A 14,190-nucleotide genomic window follows, 5' to 3' on the forward strand; every position below is an offset into this window, starting at 1 on the left:
TGCTCCCCACTCTGGCTCTGGTGAATTCTCTCACCCTCCTGGGCTTCTGACTGTACCCAGTGCTTGTATAAATAAATAAATCTTAAAAAAAAAAAACCTGTTTAAAAAAATTAAAAAAAAAATTAAATGGAGAATTAGAAGTTACATGAAGAACAGAAGTTTCATGTTCGATTTTACTCTTATAAAATTCAGAGAATGACTACCTATTTTAATACTTATTTAATTATTCTGGAACCAGGCATGGTGGTAAATAAAGAAATGGTCATTGATAGCACTATATTATACAAGTGAAATTTGCTAAAGGGGAACAACTTAAATTTTTCTCACCAAAAATTTCAAGAAAAGAATGAATGAATAAGTTAAGGTGATGGATATGTAATTAAGTAGATGGTAGGCATTCTTTCACAGCATATATATGTATATCAAATCACCACACTATATATACCAAATATCTTATAATTTTATTTGTCAATTACATCTCAATAACTGAAAAAAAAGAATAAAAATGGAATGTAAATGATACCCTAGAGCTCATTTGCTTCACACTTCTAATTCAATCTATGAAAATGGCTTGACCGAAGACCACCTCCTAATTATCAAATCCAATAGGAATTCAAGCTGTTCCCATTTATCATCTCAATTGACTTCTTTGGAGTATTTAGCATTGTGAAAATGTGGACCATTCTCTCCATCTTGACACTCTTCTTTTTACTTTGGGGAGGTGTTATAGAAGAGGCAGGGTACTGAGATTAGTATCCCATTCCATTACTTGCCAGCTGGTACTCTTGGGCAATTTTTAGTAGACCTCTATGTGATTCAGTGTTCCTGTCATAAATATACAGATAATAGAATTTACTTTTCACCATGTTTGTATGAGTTAAGTTCACTTATACACAATGCTATAAAGGATTTCTCTTACATAGATGACATTCAGTAAATATTAGCTTATTAATAACACCATTTTCCTTAATTTTCTCCCTAGTTTGTCATCATGTCATAGACTTTTCCTTATGGGTACTAATTCCACTTCCTTGCCCATAAAATCAGTGTCGTCTTCTCCACATACTCACCTTAGAGGCTCTCATTCATCCATACCTGAACACAAACAAATCTCAAATCTCAGTCTGTAACCATTGTCCTAATTATCACCAGTGAGTGTACACTGTCGAGCTCCCAGCTATCTGTGCAACTCCTTACCACACAACTACCCTCAGTTGTTCCATCAGAACCTTATAATTAATGCATTCAAAGGTAAATTCTTCAGCCCCCTTATTAGAATTTTATCAGAGTTTTATAGAATTTTTTAGAATGCCATCAGAGATGAGGGCATTCCACTCAAGCAACATGGTAGGAATGCCAAGGGGGTGGGCAGGGCATTTAGTGTCCAACAAGTGTTCTCCAGCTCTTTTCTGTCACAGGCTGATTGTGGTTGACAAAGAGACTTCGACCTAAGAAAGTAGGTTTGACTATATTTTTACAAATCTTTCTTGTAATTCTGAATTCTATTCTATAGGGAACAGGGACTCATTGAAAATGTCTGATTAGAGGAGCTCATAAAATATATTTTCACATGAATCTAGTTCTCATGTCAGCTCTTAGACTTTAATGATATGGAGAACCTCCATCTCTTTCTTCGTATTCTAGGAACCTGTGTCAAGAACTGTCAAAGAGCTGCCTGCTGTAAGTTTTTCTATGAGTTGGCTGATATGTTCCAATATATAAACACGAATCCTTTCTATCATGGAAATGTAAAGACTAGGTGACCTGGTTCCCTGTCTCTTCTTGAAATCTCTACTGAAATGAGATAATCTAGGTCCAGAAATATCTCTGCTGAAATGAGATAATCTAGTTCCATTTGCAGGATTTCAGGCCAGTCTGACAGCTATTGTTTCATGGCACTTATGTTTCACTATTTGAACTTGTACCTGGAAGGGGTTTTACCACAGATTTCCTGAGTTATGTAGCAGTTCAATCTTTTGGTCAACCCAGTAAATGATAGGTTCTGATTTCTTCTACTATCCATATATTCAAACAGTAAAAGTTTGAAGGCCAGGGCCAAGCTGAACACCCACTGGTGGTAATTAGGACAGTGCTAGAGGGGTTATCAGGGTAGTCAGGCAGCTCATAGATGATCTCAAGTCCAGCAACCAGGCACAGTAATGTTAATACAGGGCACACGAGGATCAAGCCACACCCAGCTGGGACAGCATGGAACTTCTATAGTCAAAAAGAGCAATTTCTCACTGTTAGATGCTGAATATACAAAAAACTACTTAGTAGGAATACCTTTATTCACACCACTAATTCAGCAACTATTAACTAAGCATCTACTATATTTCAGACACTCATCCAGATGCCAGGAATACACCAATGAGCAAACAGGCACAATTTCCCATGCAATGGAATTTACACCCTATTATTTTATATATATATATATATATATATATATATATATATATAGTAAGATTTATTTATATATGCATACAAGAGCTGGGGTACAGGCTAGAAATGCGGGGGGTGAGAGGATCCACCAGAGACAGAATGGGGAACAGAACAGGCAGACTGACTGAAATACACTGCTGAGGGGAGCAGCAGGCGAGACAGCAGAGTTCTGCCTCGCCATGTGAGTTTCCCCCTGGCCGGCTGGGGATCGAACTCAGTCTGCAGAGGCTGTGGATTGCTTCATAGTGCAGTGCTTAATCCCTTGCGCCACGAGGGAGGCCCAGAATTTACATCCTTTTACACTGAGAAGTGATTTGAAATATGGGAGAAAATTGAATTGGAGATTTTTCCTTTAGATGACTTATTAGGTCAAACATCTCAGTTATACATCTAGGCTCTAGCAATAAACAAGCATACAAACAAAAAAGCACACATATATAAGTTATATACCTGGGGATGTATATATTCATACTCATATATAAAATCAGCAAAAATAATCACGATCATATATATTATTAACATAATCACATATATAATTAACAAAACTAGCCCCCTCAGTCCACATGTATTTCTCTGAGTGTGAAGGTATTCTCTCAGATGGTGTCGCACTTGAAAAGAAAAGCAGATGGTGCTTCTAGAGGAGGCAGCTTGCTTGCTGAAATGTCATGGATATATAAAAATAAAACTGAAAATGAAAGGCAAGAAAATATTCTCATTTGAATAATGAACTCTCTGATGTTTCCTCAGAGCCACACAGCTCAGATAATGAATAGAAACACTCTCAAGCCCTTTGTTCTGCGTTTCCAACAAAACTAAAACCACATGTCTGTCATGTAATAAGCCACTCTGGATAATTTCTTGAAGAATAATAATCATTGTTTGATGGAACCACTTGTAAAATACATAAGGTACCCCAGAGAAGCTGGCACTCACAGTACACTATCCAAGGGGTAATTTGTGGCGACAAATGATACCCTGAATATTGCATTTAAACTTTAAAACAATTGCTCACACACAAAAGACAACTAAGGGCTGAGCCCACACTCTAGCCCAGCTTCCTGTCACTGTTCATTTTTCAGTGTCCCCCAAAGTAGAAGGAAGCCCTCAGGACTCATGGCAGTAGATAGTTCAAAATGATGCCTATAAAGCTTTTAAAATTACTATTATGTTAAACACATAATTTGGTTGCTTTGTTTGTTACTATATGTGCTTATTTCAGCCTCATAATCATTGCCAGATTCTGCTGCATGAGTCGTATCTTGCAGTGAAATGCACATAATACAAGTTTGCTTTTCTGCACCCCCCGTTCCGCCAGCACTGTGCACACCAACAATGCCATCATTGTCTCCTGAGAGCTGTGTGCAGACCTGAAGTGACAAAAAGGAGTGACTTCAGACAAATCAACAGAATGTAATTACAGGTATGGAGTTTGGCTTTCCTCCCTCCTAACGTCTTGGAGGTCTGGCATAAATTTTGACTCAACACCCGTTGAACTAGTTTAAGGATCAGTTGTTTACTAAAATCTATTACATCCAGATTTCACATGATCCAAGAACCCACCTGCAAAGTCTGCAAGGTTTACTATCTCCCCAACTTTCTTCCAGGACGAGGAAAATCCTTCAGGAAATATTAAGTGGAATATATTAGAGATGTGACATTTAGCACTGTCAGGGTCAACTAGAACTAACTTGTTAAGGTCTCTGGGATCCTGGTGATGTGAAGGAAGGGTCAGTCATGGTATAAACCCCTCTATATCCTTCCCACCCTTGGCCCCTCCTTCCAAAACTGCTTCTGGGAACAAAGCAATTTGCCTGCTATTTCTACTTTGAAACAAATCTCCCCCAGATCTGAAGAGGTTGAGCAGATACTTCTTTTACAGAGAGGGTAAGTTATCCTAAAAGAAATGTGAGCCAGAAAAGGATGAGGTTTGGAAAGTCAATTAAATTGCTTTCCCTTAAGAGTTATTTAATTGAGTAGTGAGAAGCCAATTGTTAGGGTTTGAAAACAATTCAGGAGCTATAGCAATCGTTTGATTGTAACCTCCCTTGCCCAGATCTTGGTCTTATGAGATAAAACACTCTCTTCAGTTAGAGTTCAGCAAATAATAGCTCCATTGAGGTTCTGAATAAGGATAGATAAGTCAAAGTCAGCAGGAGGCGGCCAGCAGCAGTGCTGCAATCTGACTGACACTCCTGGTTTTAAAAATCAGACCCCTCTGCTGTCTCGTGGACAAATCAGACACATTGATCAGGTGATTGAAATTTAAATAATTTTAAGAAAAGGCAGATGGACATTGAGTGACAATGACACTACCTTAACTTTTGCTCAGGTTTACATGTGATAATTTATCTATCAGCAGGACAGGTTTTACTGTAATGGGAAACTTGACCCAACCTGGTCTAAATAGTAGGGAATTTATTATCTCATATAAGAGGGTGTTCCAAGGCAGGACTTTGTATCCGAATAGATATGCTGACCTTATCCGTTTTCCTTGTTTCCATGGCCTGCAGTATTTCCCATTGGTTAAAATCAACCAGAAGCCAGCTGACAAAAAAAGTTCGTCCACCTAGGTCCATGTACAGTAGTTCATCTTTCAGGGCAGAGAACAGGGTGAGAAAGGTAGAAGATCGGTATGGAGACCAAATGGGAAATAACTGCCACAAACCAATTTAGCCTTGGTTGATTGATTTAACGACTCTATGATATCAAGGGTTTTCCATTAACCTGCTGTCCAGAGCTTTGGTTCCATCCTAAACTCATCTCCAAAAGAGAAAACAAGTCTTTCCTTTGTTCTCATTGTCCAATTTAGGTTTCATGCCCATTGTTAGTGCCATGACTCATTTAGGTGAATATCATGCTCTGAGTGATTTCGGCCTGGGTTCCAGAATTCATCAAGGGCAAGGGAACGGGATTACAGGCTTCCCCTGGTACCTAATAGTATAACTTTTGTTTTGGGCTGATATGGGTTGGTAGGTTATTTTGTGGACCTTGCAACACTGTTACCTTTAATTTACATTTGAAAAATTTGAGCATAACCAGATCCCCAAAACAACCTATCAAATCATACCAAATAGGAACGTTCTACTTTGTAATCAGGGAAACCTCTGCCATGACGGAACTAGGCAGTTTAGAAATCATTTATTTGTTGCTGAACAAAGGAAGGAGTTGGAGTGAAGGACATGGAGTTAACTTCAATAGTCATTATAAATGTAAAGCACCCACCACAATCCTTGGCACAAAGGGGAAACTAAATAAATCTTCTTTCTCTCATTCCTTACTAAGGCTCTCTTCAGAATAAGGCTTTTTACTCCTGAACATCTTGGGCATTAAATGTCATATATAATTTCTCTGTTCAGATAGTTTATAATCCAAATGAAGGAGATGAAGAACATGAATATAAAAAAATATATAATCTAAGAATTGTAATATAAGGTGGCACATTATGTGCCCAACTGTGGACAATGATTTTGAATATTTAGAATAATGATTTTCAAGACATGATTCCTGTAGACAGGTGAATACGATAAGTAATTGTTTGATTTGAAGAGTCCAAACGCTCACCAAGCATTGTTCATAAGCTTTAAGCTATAAAGATAATGAATAACAGTAAAATAAAATATACACCTAACTTCACCCATGTTTATTGTAAGTGTACAAACCACCACTTCACAGTCTCTTCTGCAAATGGACTTAGTAGTTTAACACCCCTCAACTCTTTGCCATCCACCATCATTCCAAAGTTTCCATCAGCCCACAAGCAAGAGTAAGGCAGTCACCCCCTCCAGTAGCTCATGCAGGGCCACCCACAGCTAGCGTGGGCACCACCTGGGCTCCACTCCAGTACCAGCTCTGGCAGAGTATAAATTACCCTGGGAAAGCATCTGTACCAGCTGGGTCTCCCCAAGGCTGGCCTCAGGGTGGTGGATAGAGAGGTTCTCTTTGGTAAATCTACTCTAATGTTCACGCCCAAGAGGCTGGAGTTCTCAGGACACTCGGCATCTTCCCCAGGCCTCTTGTAGCACAGTTGCCTGCCAGGCACATCAGAGCCCCAGAGCCCTAGGCAAGCTGTGGTGAACAGAGAAGTAGCTGGGTTCTTTTTATAACAAAATACCCAAAATTGGAATGTACCTCATTGTTTACTATCCAAGTATTATTTCTGGTCTTTCCTGATGCAACCAGTAAAAGTAAAAAAATAATAATAATAAATTAAATATAAGATATAATATAAGACTATGTTAACAGTTGTAATATGTTAAATATAAATTAATATATTACTAAATTAATTGTAGATATTTTTTTTATTTTATATTTTACTCAAAACTGACATAAAATGAAAAATCATTGTCAAAACACATCCCTGAAATGTTTTTCATGTCTATAAGATATCAAAGTGGAAAATGCTCAGAACCCTGACTTAGAAGTTCTTAAAATGGAAATTATCACTACTGCTTTAACCCTTTCCATCCCAGATGCTTCCAATCTTCCCTGCTCAGCTTCATTTAGAAAACCCACCTGGGCCTTCAACTCTTGTCTCTGTAACACAAAAGTACTGCATCAGAACTCTTTATATATATATATATATATATATATATATTTTAAGATTTATTTATTTATTTATACAAGCACTGGGTACAGTCAGAAGCGCAGGAGGGTGAGATTATTCACCAGAGCCAGAGCGGGGAGCAGAGCAGACAGAAGGACCGAAGTACACTGCTGAGGGGAGCAGCGGGCGGCAGGAGAGGTCTGCGTGTCATGAGGAACCCTCCTCGGGTGTCCGGGGAGCAGCCGGGGATCGAACCAGTGCTGCAGAGGCTGGGGCAGCTTTGCAACCCAGCACTCAAGCGCTGCGCCACCGGGGAGGCCCTGCATCAGAACTCTTGAGTTGAAGAGCCGTGTACTCAAGGAACTGCTTTTCATTGACAGACCAAGCACTGTATATGTGAATTTTCTGGGGAAAAATCTTTTTTCTCTCACATTTAAAATGTTCGTGATGTGGCAGATACAATGGAATATTACTCAGCCCTTAAAAAGATGAAATTGTGCTATTTGCAACAACACAGATGGAACTTGACAATAGGTGAAGTGAAATAATTCAGAAGGAAAAGAAAAATACCATATGATTTCATTCATTTGTGGAATATAAAGGAAAAACATCAACTGAACAAATAAAACAAACCATTAAACTCTGACAACCATCCACTCTGAAGGGTAGATATCAGAGGGGAAGGAGTGAGAGCCAATAGGTAGAAAGAGTTGATTGGTTGGTGTTATGATATATACAGTTGCTGTGGTGCTAAAACGTGTACAGTGTTACAAACTAATGTTACCTCAATAAAAACAAAAAGGGAAAAAATGTATGAGTCTCATCTCACGCTTACTGAATCAGAACTTCTGAAGGAGGGCCTTGGGAATATGTGCTTTGACAAGTTTCTCAGCTGACTCTTTCTTACCTGAAGTTCGAGGACCAATTCAATCTGTTTAAATAGTTCTCAGTCTTTCCTTGAACTGAGTTCACGTAGCAGCGCATTTTATAAACTCATGTGCTCCCTGAGCTTGAAGTGGTAATGCATCCAAGTGAGTAGTCAGGAAAGCCATCTCCTTTCATTCTTTATACTTAACATTTATGGCAGGCAAAGTGGAGAAGAGGAAAGTTCAGGTTTATTAATCAGATATTACAAAATAATTTATCATTTCTTCTCACACAAAAGTAAAATGCAAATCCAAAACACTGGTCTGTCCTGACATTTCTTGGGTACTTCAAATCACTTGACATTGGTAATAAAACATTAGCTGAACTGGTATCTGATATAATTACACATATGGTTATATGTTATTTCTTCTTCCATGGAACACATGGCAACTTTCCAAAAACTCTTGGTCTTGGTCTATTATTGTACTGTAATATTCTTCAATACAGAAGATGGTTCCCCCCTTTCCTTTGAAATGATTTCCCATGCCTTTCATGGACCTTGGTAATGTTCCAAAACTTTTCTAATCAATTTAATATTGTAGGTTGTCAGAACAGATTTTCTTTGCTAGAATTTATATGACTCTATACATTTATTATCTGTTCTATATAAATACTTCTATTGTCTTCTTTTTACATTATTTCTTTTGGTTCTTGGGGGAGTCCTTTCTTCTTCTTGTTCTTTTCAGATCTATTGAGTTATCTCCAATTTTAAAGGCTTTATTAAAGTAACCCTAGAATTCCATTTCCAGAAAAACTGAATTAGCAGAATCTTTTTGACAATGTTCTGTTGGGTTACTTGACATCTGTAGCTGACTACATTTAAAAAAAAACTTCAAAAATAGGGGTGTTAGAATTTTGAGCAAAATGAACTGTTTTGATCAAACTGTTTAGTAAATTCAGTCACATAATAAATTCTGATCAATTTGATAATTATGGGAGTTTCATTGTGCCTTTTGTATATGGAATAGCTATCTTAATGAATTTACTAAAACAATGGCATTTTTTTGGTTTTGTTTTTGCCTCCAAGTCTAGTCCATAATCATAAAACGACCATATTAGCAACTCACTAGGTGAAGAAGTTGTTTCATGTAAACAGTTTATAAAGCTTCCATGCTTCACAAGTTGTTTTCATTGTCATCTTTTCCTATTAGCATCACTGACATAAAATTATTACCCTGTGCAAGTTCCATAATCTGGATCATATTGGATTCTGTTTCTAAAGAAAACCCTCTATATGGTTTCTGTTTAATATTGGATTTGACAATGTGAATATAAAAATAATACTTGATGAAAGCAAAGACTATAACAACTGCTTATGATATAAAATAATGGATCAACTTAATGTTATTGTTTAGTTTATAGTTTTTTTTTTTGGTTTGTAATTACTGTTATCCTTTAGTCTACACCTGCAGTTAATGTGATTTCAGCATCTGTGGATGTTGGTCCCACATGAGTCAACTATAACCTTGCCATTCAGTGTGGTGACGTGGGGGCTAGAAGCATGGCATCATCTGATGTTTGTCAGATATGCAAAATCTCAGACTGCAATATGCATTTGAATGGATTTCCAATATGCACTAGAAAACTTGAGAAGTCCCCTTCACGATCTGTTCTTTTTAAAAAAAAAATTATTTATTCATGCATACAAGAACTGGGGTATAGGCCAGAGGTGGGGACGATGTATGAGAGGATTCACCAGAGACAGAGTGGGGAGCAGAACAGGCAGATCCACTGAAATACACTGATGAGGGGGGCAGTGGGAGAGTCGGGAGAGGTCTGCTGCGCCATGTGGGTCACCTCCCTGCCTGGGGATAGTACTCATGCTGCAGTGGCTGTGAATAGTTTCATGGTGCTGACATTTAACTCCCTGCACCTGCAGGGAGGCCCCATGATCTACTCTTACTCTGCTTCTTGCATTTATGTTCCTAAACATGACTTCAATTTCCATGATGAATTTTGTTGTTGTTGTTTGTTTGCATAACAAAAACTATTATAATCCTACCTGCAATGCTTTTCTTCATTTGTGTTGATTTCTTTTTCATTGCAAGGAGTAACACAAAAGCACAAACTTATATTGTTTGAATTGACTTTCTCCCCCAAGCTAATTAAATCAGCAGAGTTGCATTTAAATGCTCTTCAGCTGATGTGTAGATAGAAACAGGCCTTTCTAAAATGTGACCTCATTATTACCTCAGAAAAGAATGCCTACAAAAAGGAGCATTTTAGAATATTCTACCCATCCCTCCCCTTGCTCCACAGGAATTTCACAGGTTCTTACAGGCAGAAGGGTCTTGGCTACTGAGACATCTGCATAGCAACTCTTTTCTGTACTTTCCTTGAGTCTGACTAAGCAGTTCACAAACTCTAATGTGCTAAAGAATTGCTCAGAGTAGTTGTATACAAGAGAATGTATTCAGAGCCTGTGACGGTATTTTTTAAGGGACATTTTGACTACATGAAATTTTTACCTAATAGGCATTTAAAACCTAAACTCCATATAAAATGAGTCTGTACTTTTTTAAAAATCTAAGCAATTATAGTTCATGAAGGATTTATACCATGGAATTAAGTGAATAATTTAGAATAAGCAGGCTGTTTGACATCAATTTATCAATTTTCAAAAATGCATTTATGATATATAGACAAAATAATTGATATTTTTAAAGTCATACATAGGAGAATATATGCAGAAACACAGAATTTTATGTACTATTCATTAAAGACTACCAACCAGGGGAATATGTCAGATATGGGAATAGATAGTACTGAACTTTGAATACTCACATATGTGCTATTCCTGTGTTGTAATGTGGAGGGGGATTAGGTGATGGGGGGTGGAAGAATGAGCATTAAAGAGTGTGTGATTGACTAAAAAGAATAGAGACCAACCAAGTGATCATGAGCTAGTAAAAGTGTAAGTTATTTTGCAGTATGAACCTTTCTGTTAATTTGTGTTTGGGGTTAAATGAGCACTATACAAATACATTGAAGTTAGACTGGTAACAGAGTGGAAATATTTTTGTTTTCTGAAAATACCACAAGCTATTTGAAATATTTAGACTTTGCCATTAACCAAATATATGTTTCAAACACCTTTCCTCTATTTAATATTATAAATACGTATAGTCCACACATGTTCCTGATTAATTTGCAACTAATATATCAAAATTGGCAAGACCTATTGCCAGCCACAAGGTCTCAGAAGTCAGTTACAGGATGAAAAAAAAAAAAAGAAAGTCTTTCAAATCTTCCTTTTAGGCCACTCAGTTAATCTACAAGGGATTTAAATTCTGATTATGTGAGATTATTAAAAACTGAGAAACCATCAAAACTTTCCTTTCATCTCCTTTTTTTTTAAAAATTTATTTATTAATGCATACAAGAACTGGAGTATAGGCCAGAGGTGTGGGAGGTGAGAGGACTCAACAGAGACAGAGTGGGGAGCAGAACAGGCAGATTAACTGAAATTCACTGCTGAGGGGAGCAGTAGGTGAGACAGGAAAGGTCTGCTGCACCATGTGGGTAGCTCCCTGGCCGGGGATTGAACTCATGCTGCAGTGGCTTCAGATACCTTCATAGGTTGTGTCTTAACACCTTGTGCCACCAGGGAGGCCCCTCCTTTCATCTCATTTTTCTATTTGATCACCCTTGTCCATCTGAGAAATCTCCAATTGCCCTTTGCTTGTCCTCCTCTCAGGGCAGGTGGGACAAGTTCATTAACATGATTAGCAACAATAAATCCAAAAAATATATTATGAGTATAAATACTTCCATTACCCATGGTTCTTATTTTTAAACAGAAAAGGAGTTAGAAGTTAACTTAACCAATAAAATATTTCCATGTAGATGTTCTCCCTTAAACTTCCCCTAAAACCCAATATGGAAGCTGGGTGTGTATATTAGTGATTAAAAAGTTGAATATCTACACATAAATCTATCTGTTAATTACTCAGTTAATAAATATTTCTCATATTATGCCGTCTGCCTAATATACCTAAACATCAGACTTGCCTGGGCACTTCTAACACACAGATTTCCCAGGTCCCTGCTCAGGAAGTTGGGGATGTGTATCTTTAACCAGTGCCCCCAACTGATTTTTGTACCATCTCAGTCCCACAGACACTATGCTGGTTAATTTTGTTTGCTATGAAAGAGTTTCTCAAATAGCACTGATTTCAAGTCATTTTAATCTTTGCAATAAAGATGACATTTAAAATGTGCAATTATATGTGATTTAATATTTATACATCAACAGACCTTTCCTATTAACATATTTACCAACTGGAAGAATTCTTTTCAGGCCACTTGCCATCATATTTCCTTTGGAAAAATTATCTCCATAACCTTAAGCTTGTCTCATTCTTCCAGAAGGTTGAAGAAACTATTTAGAAAGGAAAGAGCATATGATGGTCACAGTCACAACTAGATTTGTGACTTTGGACAAGTCACTTAATCTCTTTAAAATTCATTTGAGCATTCAGGAAAATATCAAAATTAGATATAGAGCTTTATAGACTTAGAAAACAAAGCAGTTCTTTATGCCGTTGCTTTTATTTATTTATTTTTTTGGTCAAGGTATTTTTTTTTATTTTATGCAACATTAAAGGAGTGTTAAATTTACATATTTGCATTTATGAAAGGGTGGTATAGATTTTGAAGTACAGATTTAGAAGAGTTTTATTTTCCAATTCTGTAACAAATTGCTATAAATTTAGTGGCATCAGAAATCACATTTATGTCATCATATCTGTTTATCAGAAGTTCTGCATGGCTTTGCATTGTCTCCTGCCCAGGATCTCATCAGGTTGTAAGAAATGTGCTGGCTTGATTTGGAGGCTTGAATAGGGAAGAATCTGCTTCTATTCTTACTCAGATTGAGAGAATTTAGTTCTTGTGGAAAATGAATGATTGAAGGCCATCACTTCTTTTTTGGTTGTCAGCACAGGAAGTCACCCAGGTTCCTAGCTCTAGACCATGACTGGGCTCTAGACCATGACTGTTTGCTTCTTCACAGACAGGGGGAGAATTTCTCTCTAGTTCACTAAATTGGAAGCTTATGTAAAAAAACACAATCACAGGAGTAACAAGACTTCATCTTTGCTATATTCGGTTGATTCGAAGTAAGTCAGTTTCCCTCTGCTCAAAGAAAGGGAAAGCACTGGGGCATGATTCATTGGGAGTCACCCAAGGGTGGGTCCATCACAGGGGTGTAAACTGGGTGGTCTCTCAAGTAGGCTCTTTACTTAGAAGACAGTGTGTTTTGACCACAATCTGGTCTCTAGACCTTGTATATGAGAATCTCCTGAACTTATGAAAAATTCAGATTAGTAAGTCTAGATCCATACCTACAGAGCAGTGTGCCTTAGAACAAGATGAGGGAATCAGTGTTTTTCACAAACTTTCAGGTGATTTTAATGCATATTAACATCTGAAATTATTACTCCTATTATTTTGTGTTAATTGTATAAAAATAATGTTTAAAATGAAATGAGGATACCAAAGAAAAAATAAAGCAGACTTCATTAAACTACTCACTTTTGTGCTTCATAGGACACTGTCAAGAATATGAAAAGACCCAGCTGTTTATCTTTGCCTTTACTATCACTGCTTTGGATGATGTGTCTGTAAAGATGTCTTTGGTGTGCATATCATGTAGTGTTTCACCTATATTTCCTTCTATGTATTTTATGGTTTCAGGTCTTATGTTTAGTTCTTTAATCCATTTTGAGTTGGTTTTTGTGCATGGTGTTAGGTAGTAGTCAAGCTTCATTCAAGAGCTGTGTGGAGATTTCTTGACCTACTAAACATAGAGTTTCCATATGATCCAGCAATTCCACTCCTAGGTATTTACCCAAAGGACACAGAAACATCCATTCCAAAGAGCACCTGCACCCCTATGTTTATAGCAGCACTGTTTACAATAGCTAAGCTTTGGAAACAGCCCAAATGCCCAAAAATAGATGACTGGATCAAGAAGATGTGGTACATATACACCATGGAATATTACTCAGCATTCAAAAAAGATAAATACATGCAATTTGCAGCAACATGGATGGAGCTGGAAGGGATCATGCTCAGCGAAATAAGCCAGAAAGAAAAAGAAAAATACCGGATGGTCTCACTCATAGCAGGAATCTAGAAAACTTAAATAAGGGACCAGGAAAAAGAATAACTATAAGAAAGAAAATATCAAAATCAACAAACAACTATGAACCAGAGACACTCTATGGGGGGTGAGGGGCAAGGAAAGGAGAGATTGGGGTCAAAATAAGGGGGTC

The 14,190-nt window shown here is 37.4% G+C and overlaps 1 long non-coding RNA gene across 3 annotated transcripts in view; it reads left to right on the plus strand.

Moving 5' to 3' along the window:
* The window catches only part of LOC119261126 (uncharacterized), a 224,117-nt gene that overhangs the window by 156,124 nt on the left and 53,803 nt on the right, over nt 1–14,190 (plus strand). The window contains exon 1 of one of the 3 annotated variants that reach the window (XR_005128934.2): nt 3,688–3,862. The exons of the other annotated variants lie outside the window; for them this stretch is intronic. This is a non-coding gene — a long non-coding RNA (uncharacterized LOC119261126). Of the gene's footprint in view, nt 1–3,687; nt 3,863–14,190 lie in introns of those variants that run through there. 3 annotated transcript variants of the gene reach the window in all.

The sequence above is a fragment of the Talpa occidentalis genome, unplaced genomic scaffold, assembly GCF_014898055.3.
Source record: "Talpa occidentalis isolate TD23 unplaced genomic scaffold, MPIMG_talOcc4v2.1 talOcc4.6, whole genome shotgun sequence".
In the NCBI taxonomy this organism is placed as follows: domain Eukaryota; kingdom Metazoa; phylum Chordata; class Mammalia; order Eulipotyphla; family Talpidae; genus Talpa; species Talpa occidentalis.